The following is a 21372-nucleotide window of genomic DNA, read 5'->3' as shown; positions in this document are numbered from 1 at the left end:
TGCACCCTGGCCCTACCCTAGGAATTCCAGCTGACTTGACTGCTCTGATTCCCAACCCCATGGACTAACCCGGAGGGACAGCTGGGCTCTCCCTGTGCTTGTACCACCTGCTCTGGCTGCCAAGACAGAATATCATAGAACAGACAGCTTCAGCAGCAGAACTTTTATTTCTCACAGTTCTGGAAGCTGCTCTGAAATCACCATGCCAGCATGTTCAGGCTCTGAAGAGCTCTTTCCTCCTGGCCCGCAGGCGCCTCCTTGCTGTTTCCTCCTACAGCAGAGAGGGGAGTGTGCGCGTTCACTCTCTGTGGCCTCTTCCTTTCAGGGCGCTGGTCCCACTGGAGCCAGGCCACACCCTCATGACACATCTGTCAACTACCTCCCAAAGGCCTCCTCCACACACGAGGCCTCAGGGCTCCTCACACCTTCTGAGCCAGGACCGGAGACCACTGTAGGGTCATGTCATCTGCTTCCGCTCCCTTTCGGGTCACGGCCTGCACTTCGGATGTCCGATGACTGGTGTCTTTCTGCTTTGTATATTTCTGAGCTGTTTCAGGAGGAATGATAAACTCAACTCCTACCATTTCACTGTGACTGGAAGTGCCCTGCATGCTGTTTGGAAATCACATTCTTACTGACTGTTGAATTCACATGTAAAAATAAATAGCCTTGATTCTTTTTCTAAAGGAAAAAGGACTTTTCTCATAACCTTATCTTTCCCTTGACCTCAAAGCTTCAGGATCTGTTCTTTGTGACATTGTTTGAGATGGTTTACAATTTTGAATTCTGTACAAGGCTGTCAGAATGTCTGAAAGAGATTGATAAAGTAGGGACGGATCAAGGGAGTAAAAGGTAGTTTCAATAAGATGAAGAATGAATTTCTGTCTATATATTTTGTGCTTCCTGAAGTATGAAAGACACATTATTGTAATGAAAGTGGTTATTCGACTATAGTTTTAATAAAATTCCTATAACCAGATCAACTGCCAGTTGCTAAATTAGATGTGGCTAAAGCCACATCCTTCAAGAAATAGAAATCTTTCCTTTTTTAGTTTAATGTCATGTCGGGGCATCCCAGCCCAGCCCACCAAGGCGCCCCCGGATGCCCGGCAGCCCCACGTGGTATATACTCTGGCTCATGTATTTATTTGCCTACTTGCTCAGGACCAAGGCACTCTTAGTGCAGGCAGGGTGGGCGGGGCCCATCCATTTGAGAACCTGCTAGTGAAGACTCCCCGAGTTTCCCAGGGACCTCAGCTTCAACAGGGCATTTCAAATTTGATGGCCTCCATAAAAGCAAGGAGTGTATTCCCCTGGACTTTCAGTTTGTACTGAATCATTTTTACCATCACGTAACTAAAATATGTGCAGATAAAATGATCCGTGTAAAATACCTAGCTTAATGCGGGGTAGATTTTAAGTGCTTTATAGGTCCTTGTTAAATAAGCTAGAGAAACCAAAGACAAAAGCCAAATAAGCAACCAGGTAGATGTTTTTTGGGCTTGTAACATTACGGAACCATAGAGGAGCGGCGGATTCCAGGGTGATAGTAAACGGGCACCAGCCCCCTTTCCTGGCACAGAAACTAACCACGCCCGTGGCCACGTGGGCGCGCTTAACTCCCCATTCAGCTCAGCTGTGCCACCGTACTGCGAGACCACTCAGTCCTCACCCCACCCTCAGTCCTCACCCCACCCGCCTTCTTAAGATGCATTGAGCAGGACACCGCTGACCTGGCTGTTGCAATGTAGAGTTCACATTTGGAAACTGTGAACTCCGGAGGCCTCGGCAGACTCTGTTTCACTCGGGCCTATAATTTAAGGTACAGGACAGAGTTTGGCCCAAAGGATGTGCCGGGAGGATAGAAGGAGGGGAAACAGGAGCCCGGGAGGGAGTGAGGACGAGAGGAAGAGAGGGTGGGAGGCAGGGAGGGGTGAGGAGGAAGGAAGACAGGCGGGAGAAGCCCCCTTGCACCCCATCCGTCGTGGAGGCAAGCACGGGGAGCGGGAGTGTTCAAACAAGCTCTCTTGACGCAAATGCTGGGGCCCAGTGATGAGAGAGTCATCCTTGAAGATGCTCCAGAAAATGCTAGTGTTAAACGTCAGGTCAGTCTCTAAAATAAAAGTACAAGATACAGTGTTTCTGTAAGAAATTTCATGCGCCAAATAATAAATCTGAGGATTCACTTGCCATTTTCATCTAAAGCTTGAGGGTAGGAGAGAAACGTCAAGGATGAGGGTTTGTGCAAATGTGCATAGAACTCTGAGCCTCAGAAATACTTTTTGTTTGATTTAATGCAAATTCAATATCACCTCAGGGGGGGTGTGGCCTGGGGAGACAAAACATTAAACACACAACTTCCCCTTGTCTCACCGCCTAGCCGGGGAGTTGGGGTGTTTTAAATTCCATAGTAGGAATTTAGGGAAATCAGTCTTGACTTTTTGCAAGGATTTGCCATAGACAGAAGCAGGTAAGCAGAGGCACTGATGGCGTGCGGGCCCCAAGACCCATCACTGTTCTGGGCTCTCTCTGGAGACACAGACTCTTACCTGTGGGGCCGCGTCGGCCATGTCCATGTGGATGCCCGACGGGGCGCTGGGTGGGTGGCAACACTAGCCCCCTGCCGGCCACTCCTCTGAGTCTGGGGCCTGCAGACGGCAGAGACAGAGAGGGCTGGGGAAGGCCTGCTGCCAGAGTAAACGGGGAGGCTCCCCAGGGGCTGAGGCCGGAGGAAGACTCGCAAATGGAGGGGCAAGCCAGAGCAGCAACACACCTGTGAGGAGTTGTGACCCTGCACACGCTCCAAACCTCCAGTAAACAGCGCTGATAACCCACCCGGGGGCGGGGGTGGGGAGGGAGTCTGATTCCCTTTGTGTGTTTTCCGAGAACGTTGCGGGTGCCTGGGGCCAGCTGGGTGGCTGGAGTGGAGGCCGCAGGTGACTTCTCCGCCCTTTCTTCACACTGAAAAGTAAGTGTGGACGGCTGGGAGGTTTCTGAGGCGCTGTTTGATGTTAAGGTAACGGTGACTAGCCTCAGTTTAGACTAAGTGATCATATTTACACTAGTTAAACTACATCATAGGAAGTTTCACCGTCAAGACTAATTTGATATATAAAACTGCCTTAAAGTGATTCCAAAAGGAAACACAGACAATTCATCATGGCTACATCATAAGAGATATCGAAGACGTATTATTTTTCTACTTCTCGAGCCCATGTTTAAAGTTTGTATTTTTATTTTAGAGATTGAGCTGAAGTTCAGCACTTTCTGGAGCATCTGACAAGAGGACTCACACCTGAATCCTGGCGTTCGAGTTGGATGGTCACTCGCCCACATCTGATACACACATCGTTTGAGACGTATGTGTAGGGTATAAGCTGATGTTAGTGTTCACAGTTAAATCTCTTTGATATTTTGTTAATGGATGTTTCAAACAAATGATGTAATTACTCAGAGTCATCAAGGACAAAGCTATCAACTGATAGTGCCATTTGCAAAGCATGCATTATTTGTGAATTCTATAAAATAGCATAACGTACACATTGTAATATATATGGCTTATTACACAAACTGATTAAACCTAAAGGTAGGTACATGCCTCCCTCTAACACTAAATTCTCCTTGCCAGACTCAGAAAGGTTTTTCTCATTGGTAGTAAGTGAGCACAGAGGTTAAGCACAGCTTCTTGGTCATAGATGAGTAAGTCCTGAGTCCCTGCTCTGCCCCCAGCACCTGCAGATGCCAGCCGAAGGCAGAGGAGATGGCTCTTGTCTCTGGGGGCTCTGGTGACCAGGGGAGATGGCCAGAGGCCTGAAGTAGAACCGAGATTGCCTCACAATTCACAAAGAATGAATAAGCCAACATTCCTCAATAGTGTGAGTATAATTAATTGCTATAATGCATAGTCATTACAATGAATAGTAAAATAGCATAAATTAATTGCCACAAATCAGATACATTTTACAAAGGTTTATAAACATTCAAGGGAAAATACTGGGTCTCTTATCACAGACTGTAAGAAGGCTGGAAAAGGTTTAAAAATGGTGAAGCCTCTGCTATAGCTTTCTCATTACATCGGAGCCTTAACCTCCAGCATGATGGACGTGTGGACGGGGACCCAGGGTGTCCTGCGAACAGAGTCCCCCGCTGGGAACTTATAAAACAAACCAACAAGAGTGATGATCTCCATCTTCCCTGGGGGGACTCAGCACAAGGACACCGTCTGTAAACCCAGAGGAGGTCGTCACCCAGCGAGCTTCCAGCTGGTGCCCTGGTCGTGGGCCCAGCCTCCAGAACTATGAGAAGAATGACGACCTGTTGTTTCTGCCACCCGATCTGGGGTATTAGTTAAAGCAGCCAGGGCAGATTAAAACAGCTCTTGAAGAGTGCAGAGACATTTAAACAGGCTTAACATGGAGGATGGAGGGGCGCAGAGGCCTCGGACCTGTCCACCCCCTGTGCTAAGGGACACCTCCCTGGGAGTGGTCCACTTTCCCTCCATGCGCTGTCTAATTATCAATGGAAAACACACAAAGGCAGCTCTTATGCATAGCATTATTCTGATCAAATGTATCCACAAAACTGTGGGGGAGCAGTGCCCGCCAAGGGCCAGTCTGACCTGTCCTGTTTCCTTTTCACTGCCCCCCAGGTAAAGGTCAGCCCCAGCAGGATTTCATTACCAAGGAAGCACGAGTGCTTCCTGCCCAAACACTTAAGCCGACTGTCCCCCCGGAGGCCAGCTGCCTTTTGTTTTTTCCAGGTTGGGCTTTAAATGACGTCACCAAATTCCCTGGAGCCCCAAGCTCAGAGGGCAGGGGCCCCCTCTGTCCCTGGGGCGCTGCTTCTCTCCGTGCTGCCTGCGTAGGCGCCCCAGACTCAGTATTCAGGGCCCGGCAGACACCTCCAAGGAGCGAGATTCTTCTCCCGTTTGCCCAAATCAGCAGTGAGCCTGTCCCACCTGGGATGGCTGGACATTCACCCGCACCCACGAGAGCTTCGTGAAAGCGCCAAGGGATACAGGCCATCTGGTCGCCATGGGGTGGGAGGCCTGTAGAGGGCGCTCTCACCTGATCGCTCGCCACTGCCGCTAATCCATACCTTTGCCCTCACCACGCACAAGTGGGTGCCCGGCCTGCCCAAGCCGGGAAGGCCTCTCCTGCCCAGAGACAGCTGCGGGACAGGCTGCAGCTCGGCCAATGAGAAGCGGCCCATGGGTCTGCGCTCCTCCAGGGAGGCTTGTTCAGAGCAGCGCCGGTCCTCTCCTTTCACATGGACAGACGGGACTGCCTTGATTCTGCTCCGCGGTTTTGATTGGCTGAGCCAGATGCAGGACAGGTATAGCCGCACCGGCCACCAGGCCTCTGCGGCCCTCGTCGCACTCCTGTGCCTTCCTTCGAAATAGCCCCTTTCTGTTACGTGAGTGGCCCCAGTCAAAGACGGGAAACAAGTACATCAGATTTGATCTGCCATGCCTCAGTAGAAGTCCCATTCTATTTTAACAATGTAATTTAATTATTTACTGAGAACATCGTGTTTTTACATCTCTGTGATTACCCACATGCCTTTCCATCTTATCATCAAATCCAAAATACTATGCAAACAGCCTGCCAACAAGCCTCCTTCCATCCTCCACACTAGAGGTAATTTCGCCTTCCCGCGGTTGGTCCCCCACTGCAGTTTATTTTATTCTCCTCTGAAATTTGGTTATTTCGATAGCCTCCCTACCCCCTGCTTAAAGAGGGGAGGAGGTTTCATTTACCTCTGCCTGAGACACTGCTCCGTACACCGTTGTGACAACGACTATTTCATTAATAGCACAATAAAGTGAATATGCTTTTCTTGAAAGCATTTTGCTGCCAATATGTTCCTGATGGTTATTCTCGTCGGTTTTTCAAATCATTACCTACTTTATCTCGTGAAGATGCCAGCAGCTGTGAGTATCCATTATACGCGTCTTTCCTTTATTGTACAGTTTCATGCTAATTAATTTTAACATAATTTGAGAAAGGTGTACATGAACAGTGCACAAGAAATCTAGTCTCTCTGCTGTTTCTCTACAATGCCATTAACTCCATGGGGGGTATTTCAGTCCACGCTATAGACAAGAACACCAATCTGCTTTCACAATAATCATAGTAATCACCACCTAGTTACATGCGCACACACAAAACCCAGAAATAAATGTCACTTTAATTTGTTTTAAAATCATAAAATAAGAGAGGTGTATAATCCTGAAGAGAAATAGGAGACTTCCAATGTGGTGTGGGCGGGAACCGACTGTCCCTCATGACATGAGAAGATTATCGAAGTTCACGTGTTAACAAGTATCTGCAGAGATGGATTAAACAGACCTTTCTTGGGTTACTGTGTCAAGGACACTCAACCCCATAATTCAGACTGTGATTTAGTTAAGTAACCAAATGGTTGGGGAGCAGTGTTGTCTCTTACTTTCAGAATACATAATCTATGATCTTTTAAAAAGCTGAATGTAATATATATATATATTTTTTATTCTAGAAGGGATACCAGAAAGAGTGGCTTGGTTATGAACTTCTTAACAGTAGGGGTTTTCATATAAAACACAACGTAGCCTTTTTGTAAAGCTGACTAGAGAAGCTTCCATATTTATAAAATTAAGTCCATGACATTTAATCAATAGCAAGCCATGCATATGGGCAAGTATTTCCTTCACCAGAGATGACATGCACTGGCTACCGAGTTGTTGAGGAGTCTGCAAAATGGTTGTTACATTGCCACTTGTTTTTCACGTTTTTTTTTTTTTTAATGATTATTAAAACATGTCTGTAAAGCACAAAGTAGTGATCACAGCACTTCCCGGGCAAGGTTATGACCCCCACAGAGGCGGTGCGCCCCAGGGTGAATGGCCACCCCACAGTAGGAGAAACGAGGTGGCGTGGGTCAGTCCTGGGGCACCAAGTAAGAACACCAGGGAGAGTCCGCTACTGGCGTCAGGCACCAAGATGCGGACATGTGCTTGATGGAATGGGGGAAAGTGCTGGTAAGTGTCTGGAAAACTGAGCGATGGTTCACTGTGTTTGGGCCCCAGATTAAGAGAAAGTTAGAATGCTTTTGGAGAATGTAACTGCCGAGAGAGGTCGATCGCAAGGCGGAGGCGGAGGCCTGCTGTGGCCAGCGTGGCCTGGGGACCCACTGAGGAGTGTCCAGAAGAGTCGTGTGGAAAGACTCTCAGATTCTCAATTGCAGTGCGGTTATTTGGGGAAAGACTCCTAGCCTGGAATATAGCATGGAGAGAGAGGACTGGAGAGTCTGAGTCCATGCGATTCAAGGTGAACATCCGCTAGCAGAGCTCCGAACTTCTCTAAGAAAATGCAGAGGCGCCTAGGTGGCACGGCCCTCCTTAACCACGGACTTTGAAAAGGAATAGATTTTCTGGATCGGCCTGGAGTAGCTGACAGAAATTAAACGGGAGGGTGAGTAACTCATAAAATTGAAAATCTGTATATAGAAGGAAAACATCCGGAACACCCAGAGGACTAATACCAGTCCATGTAACCAGACAGAGCCCAGGTGATATTGCCAGCCACAGCGTCCACGGCGATACATCAACATGACGCTTCCATAGTGTCATTGTAGATTTAAAGACAAGTGGTCCTTTGAAAGTTCTCCTAGTTAAGCTCACTGCAAGGAGGACAACTGCTGTGGCTTGAATGTCTATGTTCCCCTAATGCTCCTATAGGAAGTTGGGCCACTTTGCCAGGTGATCAGAGCCCAGGGTAAAGGTGGTCCTGCCAAGGAGGCCCCAGAACTCTCCTGCTCACTTCCTCCTGGGGAATGAACACTTGTCAAGAGATTCGCCTCGTTCCTGAGGGAACTTAAAAGGGCTCCAAAAGTTTTATAGCCTCGTGAGATGGGTGAGGGGCTGGGGGCTGTCTGAGTGGGGGAAATTCAAATCCAGATTTTGCTCCCATCCCCCCATTAGACGGCCTCAGAAGAGGGGCCTGAAGCTTACTATGGGGTGGGCAGATAGATAAAAAGTCAAGTCTCAAACTCAAACGACATCTCACCTTGTTGAATCAAATAGTTCTAAAGGTAGATAGGCAGACAGACAGACAGGTGACTGATAGATAATAGAGACGCAGACGAATGATAGATGAAAGCTTAATGGATCAATTGACAGATAAGCAAGGAAGCAGGTGGCTAAAAGTTTGGGTTCCTGAGTCTCTATCCTATCCTATGAATTTTTTCTTACTTTTATTCTTACTTGGATCTTAAGTATTAATTTATGTTAAATATAGAATTCTCAGCCAGGAAGGAGATGAGCCAAACACTGTCCACTGACACTCTGGGGCATGGCAAGGGCGGCACTGCTGGCCCTGTGAGGGTCCTGGCCTGCAGAGGACGCAGCTTGGTGGCAAAGACCTTTCGCCACATGAAGACCCGAGGAGAGGAGCCTGGTAGTCCACGGGGCTGGACTCTGGAGAGGCTGTTGTTGCGCCAGAGGGAACCGCCAGGACATCTGTTGACCAGTCTCGGATCGTGGACCCCAGAGGAAGGCTTGGCAGAGAGAGCCAATTGTGTGTTGAAAGAAAGAATTGCAGTTCCAGGGGTGAATGTAATGGAGTATACACGAATGTAATTTATAGAGATGCATACCTGAAGTTGGCATTGCTACTATGCAAAGCTATTTCAGAAAAGCATAAGAAAGTAAGGTCTGGCTAAAAGGTAAAATAACCAGAAATGAAAACCTCTTGCGAGATGGTCCTTTCATTCATGTGACAGAAGTGGGAAGGGCTGGATGGAAAGGCGAGTCGGGAAGGCACCGAAGGAAGAGGGGTGCGGCTCAGGAGGGCCGAGGCGGGCACTGCCCTTGTGCACACAGCCCGGGCCGCGCAGGCGAGGCACCCACACAGCCTGTCCACACACACTGATGGCGGCGCTGCTCCAAGTGAGGTTAACAATGATGCCATCTCCCCACCCACGCGCCACTGGGTAGCCTGCGGCTGTGGGTTTGCACAATGGGATGTTACTTGGCTATAAAAGCCAGCAAGGGCCTGATAGGAGTCCCTCCATGGAGGATCCTCGGACACAATGCCAGCGGAGGCCACCAGTCACCGAAGACTCATGTCAAGCAATGAAAGTCCAGAATGGTCTCCACAGGGACAGTGCATCAGTGATTGCTTCGGGCTGGATGGGAAGAAAACAGGGTGGTCTTCAGAGGTATCCAGGTCATTGATTGTGAGGCAATAAAAGGACTCCACAGTGCTGTGGGGAGGGCTGTGCCCGCCTGCTGGCATGCACAGAACTGCTGAATCGTATACTTTAGTAAATGAATTGTCTCATGTGGGAATGACATTTCAATACATCTGCTCAAGAGCTAAAAAAATTGTAAAAGCAAATCCAAGGTCTTGTCTCCATATTTTACTGTAAAAGAATTTATTTGCATCTTAAGAGGATAGCAGAGTTTTAAAAAATGCATTCCAGTAATTGTTTGTGTGTCAGGCATGCGTTGGATCAGAGCTGGAGACAGCACAGTCAGAAGCGAGAGAGATCGGTGCTAGTGAGAATATTGCCGGCTGGAGCTTGATCAGAAATAACACAGTGCTGTGCTTTTAATGTGAGTCAGTAGAAAAAAATCATTATTTAAGTCCTGCGATGGTCTGCTGCTCCCTGTTTCATAAACACCCCTATAAATATGGACGGCACCACCCGAGTGCGGAAGGAGCGAAGAGTTAGTCCACAACGATGAGGCTCTCAGCAGTCCGGAGGCCGCGCTGCTCGTTCTCAGAGACCAGAACACGTGACTGTCACTGGACTCTGCTATAATCTAAAGTAATGTTAAAATCGGGGTTGTGACTTTATGGTGTGAAATAGTCCTTGACTTTCATAATTCCTTAGCACTTTCTTTTATCATTTTGCTGATGTATGTTCTATTTTAAAATCGGAAGGGTAATGGATGTGCTTCTTAAACTGTAAATTAGGTTTTCTATCAGAGCCTCGGCAGGGCCCTGACAGGTGCCCTGGTGGTGGGCTTGTCTCACAGCTCTCCTTCCCGCCTGCTTCTCAAGGAGAGAGGGTCGGCCTTCAGGGAAGTGCGGGAGATGGCCGAGTCCCTCAGGAAACACCCGAGGCCGTAATAACGTTTACTGCTGCCGCCATCATCATTTTATGGTCTCTCTAACAGCTTAAAAGCAGAGCTAGGCTTAGCCATCGCGTGTATTTTTATTAATCAAGGGCGTTTAAAGTTTGAATGGATATTATAAATTTGAAAGTCTGGATACTTCTGATTTTTGTGAAACTAGCCTTAAAATTTAGAGAAATAAAGAACCGGCCACAATCGTTAATTGGCTTCATGAACAGGATCTACTTGTGTGTTGGGGGTATTTTTGGTCAAATGCATTGTTTGTTGCCATAAAGGAAACCTTTATGTAATTACAGAGATAAAACAGAGCACATCCAGGGTGAAGTGGTATAAATACTTAACATCAGAATATAAATCAAGGTTACACTTTGCTGTAAAACAATATTATACTCAAATCAATGAGTCCCCAACAGGATGAAAAGCAAAGTTTGTGTTTGAAAAATGCAAAACTAATCTGCTTCTTCCATTGATTATTCACTGCTCTATATGTAAGGTCGATTTTAAAATCTGATATCTCTAGCTTACAACAGGATACAAATAGTAACCTACTCCCCAAATGTAAATTAGTCTCCAGAGCGAAGAGAACATGAAGTGAAGTCTAGGGGAGGCCTTGTTACACGGGCCCCGCTGTGGCCCCAAATTTATCTTTTTTAAAGGTCTTTTGACAAACACACATTTTCTTCCATATATTTCTGATCTTTTGGACTGAAAAACACTGAGGGCCCTGGGGCCCTGGTGACGCCACCGGGCACCTCCCGAAGGCGCTTCCCACCTCTCCCTGCTGGAGGCAGAGTTAGCCCGAGGCGCCAGGGCCCTCAGTGAGCCCCCAGCAGGTTTCCAGGCCACTTCCGGGCACCTTCACCAGAAGCCCCAAAGGCAGTCCCCCTTTGCTAGTGTTCCCTGGGCTCAGGGTAAACAGATTTCCTTTCCCAGCGTGCTGAGCTGTCTTAGGTCTTAAAGGCCCCTGGACACGCCCTCTGTGCTGACAGCCTGGCGAGCCCTCTCGCCTCCTGCCTGCTTCAGGTCAGTGCCAGATTGGTCAAGCTTTGCGTTACCTTTTAAAATATAGTCCCCTTTTAAAATATATTTTACTTATTTATGCACACAAGAACTGGGGTACAGGCCAGAGGTGTTGGGGGGGAGTGAGAAGACTCCCCAGAGACAGAGTGGGGAGCAGAACAGGGGGACCTGCTGTAACCCACTGCTGAGGGGAGCAGCGGGGAGACCGGAGGGGGCTGCTGAGCCCTGGGGGTCACCCTGGCTGGGGATGGAACTCCTGCTGGCTGCGGTGACTGTCCATAGCGTGATAGCAGGAGACTTAACCCTTGCGCCACCAGGGAGGCCTCTATTCAGCAGCTATCCACTGGGAACGGTAAATGCCAACTAGTGGGGCAATGGGCCAGTCGCCGAGTCCCTGCTCGGGAGAGCTTTTTGCTAGCCTCGTTTGGTTTCCTCTATCTTTCAAGATGTTATAAAGTAGATAAGTTTAGTGTTCCGCAGACAGGCTTTGCAGATTACTGGGGGTTTTGTCTTAAGCAATCGGCTGAGCCTTTATAAATCAACTTCTCGACCTATTGCATGGGGGAGCCTAGAACGAGAACAGTGCGTGGCTCACAGATGAGTGGGGTGAAGAATTACTCGAAGCCCAGAGTGACTGCACGTTCTGAAGGCAAGAGAGCGCTTCATGCCGCGGGAAAGAAAGTATGGATCCGTCTCTGTTTAAAGGGAATTATAAAGGAGAGAGAAAGGGAAGCGCTCTTTAGACACTCCAGCAGCTCCCCGGTCGCCAAAGGGCAAAGCCCAGCCCACGTGGACTTTGTGCAGGGCAGCACAGACATATGCCGGGGTGAACCCAGGAACCAGCCAGAGGGGGACTAGCAGGTTCTTCTTGAGTTAAGGACAAGGTCAGAGTTCACAAGGCAGCAAGTGGGAAGAAATCTGAACCTCAGAGAAGAGGGAAGCAGAGGCTGGAGCAGGTGGGGAGGCTGGGTGCCCCCGCCAGTGGGCAGAGGCGCCGTGCCACCCACGGCCTCGGCACCGCTGCCCTGAGCGTCTGCCCTGAACTGACTTCTTCCCCGCCGACCCCTCCTGAGTCGCCGCCACCGCCTGCCTCAGCGGAGCCTCCCTGCTTGCTGCCCACGCTGCTCCGGCTGGCGGGGCACACACCTGGGCCCGCAGCCTCCCCTCCCGGTGGCTGAGGGGGCAGCCCAGCCCTCCCGGAGTCCTGAAGCCGGCACTGAACCCCCATTCTCTCTCCTCAGTTCTACACAGCTCTACCTCTTCCTCTTTCTACACAGCTCACCTTCTTGCCACCATCTGGCCTTCTCTCTCAGTCCCAGCAAACCATCCCGGGCCCGCAGGCCACGGCCACCCCGGGCCTCCCCGGCCGGCTGCCTGGAGGTGGCGCTCTGCTCGGCTGCAACTCCCAGGCCACCCTCGGGGTCTGCGTCCACTCTGCCCTGTTCTGCAAAGCTCTCAAAGTGGGTGGGCCGGGCCCTGTCCCTGAGCACAGCGGGGGCCGTGGGTCGTGCCCTGCTCAGCCTGGCGAGGGCGTGGGCGCTGCCAGCCAGGTCCTGGGAATCCTGTGGCGCCGTAGCTGGGGAGGAAGGGCCTGGCCAGGCTGGGTGTCGGAGCCTGGCCTGCCATTCGGAGTAGCCGGTGCTGCCATTCGGAGTAGCCATCACTCACTGCTGCAGAGGTGTGAACAGCAACTCCGCTTCCTCAGGATTCCCATCTACTCAAGTCTCTCGTCTTCACCACTCAACACTGAACGTTTGGTGCCTCTTTTCTTGACGGGATTCACTGGAGCCTGGTCTCCCTTGAAGCCACGTCCTTGCTTGCGGCCCCCCGCCCCACCCCTGACACACACACAGGGCTCTTTCCCTACTCGGCACCTCCTGAGAGCTCTCTCCACAAATTCCTTGCACCAGAATCCCCGCCTTGGGCTGTACCCCTGGGCAACCACAGCTAAGACACACACACACACACACAAACAACGAAGGCTTATTTTCAATTCAAATATTTCTATTTCAGCCTTTTAGAACACCGTGTTAAACATGAACATATCTGAAGCTCCATTTACATTACCACAGGCAGAAAGACTAGCTCATGCTTAACTAGATGTTGTTAAGTGAATGTTCAATAATTCTAATTTCCTGAGACAACTGAGTAGTATTTTTACCACTTCCACGTAGCCAATAAACATAAGTCGCTTGTCCCCAAAGTATGTTCAGACCTGCCAGAGTGACAGAAAAAAGCACTAGTGACTGTAACTATTAGTAAATATGTAAGAATGATTCCTAAGAAAATAAAGTTTTGGAGGGCATATTTTACAAAATTCATTAAAAAAACTAATAGGCAACATTTCTCCCCCTGAGACTTGCTTCAGCTCTTACTCTTGTGACCGTTGGGAGTGGGTCAGTAGGTTTTATTACGTACTTTCTTATTAACCAAGAATATTCTCAGAACAAGAAGGTGATGTGGAAATTCTCGTGGCTCCATCACCTAGACAGCTGGGTGACTCTCAGGCCCCCCGTCCTAACTTAACATCTGCGCTCATGAGCAGGGGTCATAAGGGCCGCGGAAAGGTCGGCAAAGCCACTTACACTCCTAGCAACACCGATTTCCGGTTTTATTTCATGACGTCAGGTCTTAGACATTTTATAATTCAGATCAACTGCAATCAATGGCAATCATCCAAACACCTCTGGATTCCTGGGGGCTATTTGCCCTCATTCAAAGCACGTCTTTCTACCTACTTTTTCCACGTAAGTAATAAAAGAAATTCCATGTCAATATATGCAAAGGTAGCTTAAGTTTTGATCAACAGCAAGGGACACAAAACACTTTTATTTTAATACTAAAAAGTAAAATGTTTCCCTAAAGCATAGAATTTTTCTACACGCTGGATTAAAACTAAGTCATTTTTGAATGAAAGATACTCATGCTATTCAAGTTCAAGGCTTAAAGAATGTATGTTATTTTTCTTTTGAAAATTTTATTGAAAATGGATTCTACATTTTACAGGTAATGGTTATTTTCATTTGGTCAAGGCTAAGAAAACGGCTTATTTTCAGGTTCCGGACAAGCAGCATCCTCATGCTCATTAAGATTGCTCACATATGTGTGGCAGGTGATGGTCTTAGCATTTTGAGTATGTCAGCTCAGTTGATTTTCACATTCTTGTTTTATTTTATAGATGAAGAAACTGGGAAAGAAAAATAACTTGCTTGGCAGATAGAATGTATAGCTGGGCTTTCCAAGCCAGCCAGCTGGTTCTGCCACTCACATTCTTAATAACCACCACAGAAAACACACCCACCCGAGGAGCCACGCAAAGTACCACACAACTCGACCACATGATCACCTGGCAATGGGTGGGAACCTGCGCGATTCAAGGCCAGAATTGTCAAATCCTTCAGGGAGGCTGAGCCTGTGTTACCGTCAGTAGAAACGTGACACACGCTAATGTCTATTGGGTCACGCACAAGCGTCAGCTGCGTGCCCCGCACAGGGACAGCCCTGGAGAGGTTTTGCAAGTCATACGTGGCAAACGGATGCCTCATTTTACAAAGAAGGTAAGAGATGAAGAAAATAAAGACTTTCGAACATCACAGCAGGCTGGTGAGAAGGCTAAAAATAAGCCTGTACTACTTAGAAACAAAACCACTATCTCTCACTCTCTCATTTATACATCGCCAGCGTATCCTACCTATATATTGAATGATGTGCTCCTAATCTGCAGTCAGTGACAGCTTTATTTTATTTTCACCAAATCAGAGATACCAAAAAGGATAATGTGAAAATGGAAAAGTAAAGGTCAGTATCAGTATCATTTGAGAACATAGATAAAAAAATTCATAAATAAAATATAGCAAACTGATTTCAAGCATATGCCATCTTAACATACATAAAACTATAAAATAACATCAAAGACATAAACTGTAGAAATAGCTCACTGCCTTCACTTTATCAAGGGAATCTAAAGCAAATCTGAGGATGCTCTCCTATATAGTATTGATACTATACACTTTCTAGTAAAACACTGAAGGCACTCTTTATGGGAAGAAAGCATGAATGTCTATGATTATTTATGTGTTCAATAAAAAACTAAAACTCAACCTCATTCAACAGACAAGAAAAATGTTCCATGATTTGGAAATAAAAGGAAGAAAATTTTCATTCACATAGACATGATTTCATATGCAAGAAGTCCCAATACTCAACACATACATTATAAAAATAATAGGCAGTGGTCTCCTGAATAAAAACATAACTGTGCAAGTCAAAAATTAGAAGAACTCCTTAAAAACCATGCCATAGAGATTGGCATAAAAATGCATGAGGAACTAGAGATAAAGAAATATATGTAAGACCTCTGTAGAGCATATTCTCCAAGTTTATCGAGAGAAAGCAAAGGAGACCTAATAATTCAAGTGATATATACTACCTTCCCAGCTTAGAAGGCTCACTATAATGAAGATGCCCATTCTCACCACTGGGGTATATATATCACCGCAATTCCAGTCTGCATCCAAATTCTCTTCCCTAGAATTTGGCAAACTTTATATAATAATTTCAAGTTTATGTGGAAATGCAAAGGCCCAAGAACATCCAAATCACTTCTGAAGAAAACTGTTGGCAAACTTACATTCTGCACAGCAACATACAAAGCAAAGTCACAATGAGCAAGCATAAAAAACAGAATACTGAGTCCAGAAACACAGCCAGACAGATCCAGACAAACTACAGGCAAGGTTGTACCGGGAAACCATGGGTTTTTTCAAAACTTGGAACCAAGTCAATCAGGTATAGATATGCGGATTGACAAAATGAGACTTGATTCTACTCCAGCTTCCTCAAAGATAAATCCCAAGTGAACTGCAGGTCTATTTGTAAAAAATAAGAGTATTTTTATAGCTTCAAGATAGGGACTGATTACTGAAGACTAAAGAGGTACTAACCAGGAAGGAAAAGATTGATACATTTGACAAAATTAATATTAATATATTTTACTTATGAGAAGACTACTAATTGGGTGAAAAGACAAGCGACAGAAGGGAAGGAGATATATACAAGATGCACAGTCAAGGAAAAGAGCTCGCGGTCTAGAGAATGGGAGCGCTCTCCCAAGTCAGTCATGAAAGGACAGGCTTAACCACAGAAAATGGGCAGGTGCATATAATGGGCACTTTCTGAAGAGCTTTACATGACCAGCTGACAAAGGAAAAGACAATCTGATTGTCAGCGTGCAGCAAGTGAACCTGTATACTCTACTATGCGCTCAGATCTTCTCCAAGACCTCTGACAACTGAATGCACACATCCATATTTACCTGAAACGCATCACACACTTCTGTCCCACACACATTTGTCTGTCTCTGTAAAGGGGAGCTCCAGACTTGCGTGCCTGCCCTCGCAAACTGAGACCCAAGGCCTACCACGCGCGGCTAGCCTCTGAGGCCTACCACGCGTGGATTGTCTTTGTTCAGTGTCTACAAGCTACGCACGCTGGAGCCCAGTGGGCCTCTTCTCAGCTGGGGGCTTTCTGAACATACGGACTGCGATGAGCTTCAGCTGGTGGGCCTCCCATCGTTTTCCTGAATTTAGGGCAGTGGGAATATTTTGTTTTAGACTCTACAGGTCACACAAACTATTCTGCATTTGCTTTTGCTGGAGTCAGGAAGCCAATGGAAGTCTCCAGAAAGAAGCTGGCTCTAGTGGAAATTCGTGCCAGCAGCATGGGCTGCATGTCCTCACTCACAAACCCCAATGTGCCTCTTCTGCGAAGGCGCCTTTGTGCTTGCTTTTTGGGGTTCCCTCCTCTCTCCTTGGACCAATCTTCACTTTCTCAATTCTCCCAAAATAACCCTTTCAGAACAAATATGTACTTCTTCCACATGGTAAGTGAATGACCTCCACTTCAGGCTGTCTTTGTTACCAGATTTTAAAATTCGTTCAACTGAAATTTTTGGTACAAATTTTATGTCTTCTTGGTACGTAGTTGAAATGTTTCAGATAATTGGCTTTTAAATAACTTATATTTTATGGTATGTGCTTACTTACTATGATGCACCTTGTAAATATGAATAAAATGGAAATAAAATCACCTTGCTTAAAAAATTGTTTACTATGGAAGCAAATTAAATATCTAACAAAGGCACCCAGTGTCAAAAAATCAATCTAGAGGATTTATACTGACCAAAAAGCAGTGTTCTGGAGGCAAACATTCTGGGCTTGGAATGTGAAAATTTTATCAATGTACTACAGAGAGTGATAGGCATTTAGGATGGCAGACAATTATGATAACAGTACTTCTACCACATTTTTTTCTTCAAAAAGCAATATTCTTCTCCAGTTTCCACAGCAACCCAATCAATTTCTTATTACAAATGCAAGCAGAGCAATTTAAGCCCAGACTAGGGAAAATGAAGGGTATATTTGCAGATTTAGAGACAATTTGAAATTAGCCAGTATCACTCATCTGAGAGGTTGCATTTGATATTCACAATTAAGATAAACACTAAAAACTTAAGACAAATTTCTTACTGCAGGTAACCACATTTTATCAGAAATTCTGATTTACCAAGATAAGAAAGATTTCAGCAGCATTGTTAGATGAATGGTATCATCTAATGTTAGCAGTTGTTCTGCATTAAAGCAGAAACGAATGACAGCTAGACACCAATGTCTAAGTGACTAATGGGACCATGAATAATCTCTATTTGTTTTAAAGCATTTAGTTGCCAAATTACAGACTAAAATACTTAATGAACTTGTTTTTGTAGACCTACAACATGGTTAGATGTTATGCCAGCTTTAAAGTGCTTCCTAAAAAGTAACAAAAAAAAATTATAAAATTGCTTGAGTTCTATCTATCACCCAAATAAAAATAATGTATATGGCTTCAAAGCCCTTTCACTAATGGCAAATCTTCAGGAAACGCATCTTCCTTATTGAATTAAGAGCATTTGTAAAACAAGGTAAAGGCCAGTGAAGTGATTAAGCAAACACGGAATAGTACCTTGGTGACTTATAAGTGTTCCTATGCCTTCCTGAACACATAACTCACTACAAGTAGCTAACGCATAGAGGAGAATCCTATAAAATCCTTAAAGGTCTGGTTTATAGGACAGGCCAATTACATATTAGCAGATTTGTGAAAAATATAAACCTACCACGTCGGGAACGCTTACTGCCTTTGCTGTCTGGACTGCAAAGCAAGTCCTGCCTGTGTTCACTGCACTATCTCATTCACACTTTATGAAAACCTTTCAAAGCTGTAGAAGTATTTTCATCTGCTAATGAAGCATTTAAGGTTTTGAAAGTTTAAAGCTCATGTCACACACTGGCAGAGACCATTTGAAGATAATAACTTTAATTATGACAAGCCAGAGCACTTAACAGGGAAAGAGCTTCACAGACACCATAGGAAAGATTTTCTAAGAATTTTACTCTATGTGCTGAAGGTAGAACATCTAGTGGCAAATGCTGGGTCTAGGGTTCCCAAACAAGATGTTATCATATTGTAGTCAGATCAAATCATTTGATCCAGAAAAGATCCGTCTATCTTAGACCAGTATTGAAAACACATGGTGTAACCTATGATCCCAGAATAATTTGAATGAATAAAATGATGATGTGAATGTCTAAGAAATAATTTTCTGATTGCTATAAAAAGTTTTATTGGTTCATTATTGCAGTTCAATGTCCTATTCTTCAAATTTTCAAAATTCACTGATTACACGGCCTGTAGGCATTTAGGTCAGCGTGAAACTAGCTGTTGGCCCCAGGCTGAAATATCTTCCTGGAGCTTTGTCAAGTGTGAAGGATTCCTAGAGATATCTTTGAAAAGAAAAATAAATGAGAGCAGATATAAATTCGAGTTTCAAGTACAAGAAACTCAGCAAATGAAGCAAGATGTTAGAGCACTATTTTAGTTGTTAATGAGAAATTCTAGACAGTACTAAATGTTAGGTAGCTTACAGGGGAGAAAGTGATATGAACAAATGCAGTAGGTAAAATTATAAAGACATCACTTTTCTGATCCAGTGCAGCAACACTTCAATAAATTCATATAATAGCTGCATATTCACTACCATGTGGTATTAAATCAATAGTGGGCGTTTTCAGGTTACGAGAGCGCTGCTGTTGACGGTGATACAGTTTACGCTTATTAAAGTAAGAAACTAGCGGTCTTTTTCTCTTACTCTATGTAGGATTGGCCTAAGAGAACAATTCTGATGCATGAAGCAGGGCTATCCATAATCTGAGATTTTTGAAAGATCTCAGAGGACAAGGGTGAACTTGTTGTTGACAACTTCCTGTGCCAGCGGGGATGAGGGAGGGCTGACCGGACGGGGCTCAATCCTTTCTGGTCTTGACCGCGGGTGCAGCTAGTCCACTCCCATATTTAACCAATAGAGACAATCCTAAAACGATGGGCACACACTCACAGCTGCCGTAGCTCATTGCCACGCCGTGGAAACAACCCAGACTTCCAGGAACAGCGGACAGCGAGGGGCAACCTAGTCATTCACTCAGTATTTACCAAAGACTGTGGTCCTACGGAGGGACTCATGCAGCAGTAACGAGGGAGGAGTACATACATGCAGCAATATAGATGCATCCAAACAACCATGCTGATTGAAGTCAGGATAAAAGAGTGTTCCGCCTGATCCATTTGCAAGAAATTCTAGAAAATGCAAGCTCATCCACAGTGCTGGGTGCAGATCACTGGTGAACTGGAGCTAGGGGAGGAGGGGTTGGGGTTACGGACAGGCATGGGGGCAGGGTGCAGACGTTACCTTGACTTGTGTGATGGCTCCCCAGTGGTGTGCCAAAACATACCTTGTTCTAGCCATTAATGTGTGTAATTTATTACTGCAACCCAATGAAGTTCTTCTTTTTTTTTAAAGGAAATAGCAACAAAAGCTAAAATAACTGTTTTTAAAATAACTACTCAAATATTTAAAAGTGAGTATTTGAAAAGGGTAGACTGACCGAGTGTGGGCCTGGGGGGGAGCGGGGGGGAGACGCAGATGGAGACGCAGATGGAGACGGATGGACCAGAAGCCTACGGCCCTGAGTGTGTGTCACGACGACACACTTTTTAAAGGTGCTTGAAAAGCCATTGGCAATGGAAAAGAGATTGAGGCCATTTCACTATAAATCGAAGCTCTGTGTTCATTTTCCAATATTTTACTACATTCGGCATACTCACTCCAACCCACTTTCCTTCCTGATAAAATTCATGGGTGAGGCCAGGGGTTGAGGTGAAATCTTTGTTCACTCAACAGAGTAACACATTAAAAATTGAACTCCTTATTTCTAAACGAGTAAACAGTAAATGTAACGGAACTGCCCACATGAGCTTGCTAGCAGACATCATTTTCCAGACTTCCGTCCATCTCCCTTCCAGAATGTCCTACAGCCTTCCCAGAGGGTGATGTTAGTTGTGATTCTCCACCTGACATGAAGGGTTTTCAGGACCTTTGTGGCTTAAAATAGATCTGTGCTGTCTGGCCCTCCTGTTTCTAGTTACAAATCGGTCTGGACTGGGGCCGGGTTCCCTGTGGGACCACAGCCTTGGATTCTGACTCAAACTGTCACCTGTGTCCTGTGACGCTGTCTCCCAGGCCTCTCTCACCTTCAGCTTAGCCAGACTGATCAGTCTGGTAGACTATGGGTTGGCCATCTTTAGTGCTGGGCAGACCTGATGCTCTTCACACTGTGAAGTCAGGGGGCGGGGGTGGGGGCAGGTTGTAGGTGAGGCCTCACAGGCCTCACGCACCATGCTGACTCGTGCTGTGAGCACCTATGAGATTTCAGCGTCCTTTGGTCCCCCAGGCTTAACCTAGACACCGTTCTTGTGGTTCTCATCCAAGTACCCAATGGTGACAAGTTTAAATCAACCAAAATAGCTTCTAACCATAGATATTAGGAGCAAATATCATCGAGACTAAGGTCTTTACAGAGAGAAGGAAGTTCTTATTCAGCCACTTATATTTTTCTTTAGGTGATGAATCGAAAGAAATGTTGAACAGCTGTAGATGAAACGCCCTATTTGAATAGCGTCCACAAAACAAATTTGGATTAAGCGATCAAGAACAAGTTAAGAATCACTTCTATCCAGAATATTGCCAGTGATGAGCAGTATGGGAACAGAGTATTTATAAGACACAGCCCATTTAAACTTTATGCTTTACCCTATATAAACTGTACTTGAGGTACTTTCAAAATGTTTCCATTATT

The 21372-nt window shown here is 45.9% G+C and overlaps 1 protein-coding gene across 1 annotated transcript in view; it reads right to left on the bottom strand.

Annotated features, from left to right (window-relative positions):
- PACRG (PARK2 co-regulated) overlaps positions 1 to 21372 on the bottom strand; it is a 225426-nt gene that overhangs the window by 192270 nt on the left and 11784 nt on the right. The window lies entirely within an intron of this gene.

Source organism: Condylura cristata, unplaced genomic scaffold (genome assembly GCF_000260355.1).
Source record: "Condylura cristata isolate star-nosed mole 26May11 unplaced genomic scaffold, ConCri1.0 scaffold00001, whole genome shotgun sequence".
In the NCBI taxonomy this organism is placed as follows: domain Eukaryota; kingdom Metazoa; phylum Chordata; class Mammalia; order Eulipotyphla; family Talpidae; genus Condylura; species Condylura cristata.
This window is presented reverse-complemented; position numbering and strand designations above follow the sequence as displayed.